Below are 4353 nucleotides of genomic sequence, written 5' to 3' on the forward strand. Positions count from 1 at the left end.
AGCAGATCATGGGTTGGTGATTTCACAAGAGTGGGGTGCCAGAGAGAGACTGACTCTGCGGCCTTCCTCTCACCTGCCCTGTGCATCTCTTCCTTCTGCTCACCTCAGTTCAACATTAGGGAAATAAATTGGCATTTCTCAAACAAAAATCATATTCGAAATTCTGTGACCAAGTTGATCCCAGTAATCTCAGTAAAGATGAAGTTGTGAGACCCCCTCCAATAGGTGTTGGTCAGAAGCCCAGGAGAAGCCTGTGGGATCGTCCCACACTGAGAAGGAACCTGTTAGTGTGGTGCTGTGTCCAGGGAATGTCTCAGAATCAAGGAGAATTTGTACAGCACCAGGTTAGTCTGAGGATTGCTTCATGCCTTGTGGAAAATTCGGCAGAGGAATAGGTGCCCATGATGGCTATAAACTGGTACATGGCTTGCAGGGTCTAAAGTGTAATGGGGAAGAAATAGAAAGTTAGAGAGTCTCTTAGTTTCAAGGGGCATGATCCCTGAGGTGTATCTTTGCTCTCAAGGTCTGCTAGGTCTTCAATTATGAAAGTCCGTGCCTCACGACTATTGAAATTAATTGTGTTAAAGCTCTGATCTCGTGACTCTACCCTCTCCTACAAAAGTGCTGGGAGCACAGTCCCAGTATTTTATAGATGAGGTCCACGTGGGAGGGTGAGGTCAGGCCAAGACCATGGACAATCCGCACCCAATCCTGTCCTTGGATGAGAGCACAAGGACGAGACCCTTTTCTAGAGCTACACCAACAGTCCAATGAGAGGATACTTAACTCTGTGAAAACATGGTTCCAAGCACCAATTTAACTTAAGATTTTATTAACCTCTTTGCTTTATTTACATGTACTACATTACATAGATATTTTTTCTCATTCTTGATTCATTTCATCGTGTTCCATGCCTTCAGATATAAACTAAATAAAATATATTGTTTATAATATTTTATTGTAAGTAAAGTATTCTAGATTTTAATTAGTAATATCTTACAGATACTGAAAGAAACATTATAAATAAAAGTCCAGATCATTCCTTTTGTTTTTTCTCATTATTAGACACTGTCACAAAACAGAAAGACTTTAAAATTATTTTAGGGAATAAAGAAATTATTCAGTTTGCTGCAACATAGGTGGAACCATAAGATATCATAGGAGAACGATGAACACATGGGGACATTTTTATATGTGGAGTTTCTGTCAATTATGAGAAAATGCAATGATTTAAAGGGTGGATTTAAAGGACTGGTTCCAGAGTTTGAAGAGGAGGGGAGAGGAGATAGATGAGGAGCAATGGGGACAGGGTGCTAGGGGACTCAGGGACACGGGTGGTGTCAAGAAAGGATGTGCTGATATCCCAGTCACAGAGTCTCATCACGGACCCCAGACCTGGGCGTGTCGTCCCTCCCCTGCTCTGCCCCTGAGCAAAGAATCTTGTTCCTGTCCTTCAGGGCACACGGAACCATGTGGAGGGACAGTGGGGTCAGGTCCCAGGACAGGAGAGGGTCCCGTGAAGGTCTGGAGCAGGACAGGCAACTGCAGTGAGGAACTGAGCTGCATCTCAATGGCGGGCGGAGAATGGGACGTGGTCAGCAGGCCCCGCAGAGGGTCAGCACACACCTGCCAGGGACCGGCCCCATAGGAACAGAGCTGAAGCAGGGTCACCGACATGACTAAGAAAACTAGACAGACACAGAGAGAATAACAGGGCCAGGGGCTCACAGGCTCGTGGACTGAGAGTCCTGACTCGCCCCTTCTCACTGCTCTACACCAACAGTCATCAGAAGCGCAGGGGCAGCTACTACAGACATTCACCTGCTAACCTGCCCAGGGAAGCTGTTCCCTGTCAAAGGATCTCTGCACTGCAGGACTGAGGGGCAACGTCTCTAAAGTGGGTTTACCTCAGGGGTATTTCTTCTGGGTGAAGGAGCATAATGCGTTTATAGGACCCTGCCCACATACCTCACCTCCTCTTCAGCCGCATTCTATATTTACCATCTTACCTCCCAGAAAGCGCCCATAGGACTTAACTCTTTGTTTCCCCATGTTGTCAGAAATCTCACTGGTGTGACCAACAACACTGGGAAACCGTGTCTCCAAGACTGTGACAGGTGGGTACAGCTGTGCTGGGCCATGTGACTCCATGAGTTGGGGCTCTGCACCCCTGGAGAGGTGGTGGGGGCTGTTTGCAGCCCAGTCTAGGGGCTCTGAACCCCAGGTCTGATGGAAGCTGGTACCAGATGCCTCTTTTCAAGGTGGCCTCTGGGTGGACACGGCTTCTCTCAAGCCCTAGATTGAGGAAGTTTGGGGTGGCAAGGAGGGAAGTGTTGGGGTGCCATGTGCTGAGGTGGTTCCTCTGGCTTTCCCATGTGACAGGACAGTGATCAGCAGGGGAGCAAGGGCTGGAAAAGGCCCCAATAGGGGTCTGAGGTCAATTCTACCTTGGTACTTGGGTGGGCAGGGAATGTGGGGACAGATGTTGCTGGTGGACTGTGTGAGGCTTATGCATTTGTGCGTGGATATTTGTCCTCAATAGCAATTGAGAGCAAGTGATGAATTGTGATTATTTATTTCCATATTACAAGGCATGGGCAAAGTTGATGTCTCACTCAATACCATACATTTCCCAGAAATATTGGTCAGTTGGTGAGATCAGATCCAGGTAAACTCAGCTGGGATGCATGACCCTGGGGTGGAGGGAGCAGCACCTGAGACCTCGCTCAAGATCCCGTCTGCTGGTTCATGCTACTGCCAGCCCTCCTGGGCACATCTTAGACTGTGTGTCTGTGCTTGGGTAATGACCTTCCCCTGAGATGAGCTGAGATGCCCCCAATATCAGGAGTTCACTGACCCTGACGCTGACCATTTCCTTCCCACCACATGATAGGAGAAATATGACTGTGGTCCCTTTCATAGAGGTTCCTCTCCTCCACTGTCCCTTGAACAATGGCAGGATTCCAGCTCAGGACTATGGAGATACAAACATGCACAGAGGGGCAGGGCTCCACAGAAACTCCAGAAAGGAGTCTGGCCAACACCAGGATTTCATCTCAGAGAAACGGTTTTCTTGCGGAGACACAGAATTTCAATCAAAATGTGGAACATTGGGAGTCTGCCATGGGTAGACCTTCAGTTCAGGAATCTGCAATGACACCAGCCCAAACGTCCATGTGGTTCTTTCTATACAATCTGGGGCGCTCCACACAAAATCCTAGAAGAAAAGATGAGTGACACCAGGTGTTCTAGAGAGAGGCCATCTTCATCTTGGCTGTTGCTGAAAGAAAAAGAGAGACCCTGAGCCTTTCCCTCAAATGAAGCCTGGCCCTATGAGCCCCATTTTGTGTCTCAGACCCTGACTCTCTGAGGAGGAATTCAGGAGGATCAGCGTCCCTGTCATCTCCTCTCCCGGCACAGCTGCCTCCCCCTCAGTTTTCTGACACACTCAGGATGTGGTTGTCACACAGTTCTCGTGCAGTAATACACGGCCGTGTCCTCAGTGCTCAGCCTGCTCAGTTCCATGTAGGCTGTGTCCTTGGACTTGTCTGCAGTGAGTGTGAGTCTGCCCTGGAACTTCGGTGCGTAGGCTGTACCACCATTGTTAGGGTTTATTGCTCCCATCCACTCGAGCCCTTGTCCCGGGGCCTGCTGCACCCAGTGCATATAGTAGCTGGTGAAGGTGTATCCGGACGCCTTGCAGGAAATCTTCACTGATGTCCCAGGTTTTCCCACATCAGCCCCTGACTGCACCAGCTGTACCTGGGACTTCACACCTGTGGACAGCAGACAGGAGTGGGTGGAATCCACTTGACTGGCCCTGTTCCCTCAGCCCAAGGAATGGGGACGCTTACCTGCAGCCACTGCCACCAGGAAGAGAATTCTTCAGCTCCAGTCCATGGTGGGGACCGTGCAGTAGGGGGCTCCTGAAGGTGTTGGTGTGCCGTATGTGTGAGGTTGTCAGGACATAGACACATCTGTACTTAACTCAGTGTCCCTCATGTAATTTACATATTCATGAGGAGGTAGAATTCATAGCTGAAGGCCTGGTCCAACCTGAGTAGGGGCTGGTGGATGCCACCAGGTCCATCCTCAAGGGGAGTGAAGAGGTCCACATTCAGATCCTTGTGTGAGGAGATGAGACCTGCGCTGTTCCAGGACTCTGTTCACATGGTGCTTCCCCTCCAGAGGGCCTAGCACTTTCAGGACCTTCCCCTCAGGGCCCCCACATCTGTATGGCCTGGACATACCTGGACACACCTGGGTTCTGAGGTTATATCTGGGGATCTCTAACTCTCCAAGGAATATTACATTTAGATTACAAAATCATCCTAATGCCTCAGTATTTCCATT

General features: G+C 49.3%; 1 pseudogene; it reads right to left on the reverse strand.

Annotated features, from left to right (window-relative positions):
- Nucleotides 1-3462: 3462 nt before the first annotated feature.
- On the reverse strand, nt 3463-3900 carry LOC101540184 (immunoglobulin heavy variable 1-2-like; annotated as a pseudogene).
- Nucleotides 3901-4353: the final 453 nt, after the last annotated feature.

Source organism: Sorex araneus, chromosome X (genome assembly GCF_027595985.1).
Source record: "Sorex araneus isolate mSorAra2 chromosome X, mSorAra2.pri, whole genome shotgun sequence".
NCBI classification, from domain to species: domain Eukaryota; kingdom Metazoa; phylum Chordata; class Mammalia; order Eulipotyphla; family Soricidae; genus Sorex; species Sorex araneus.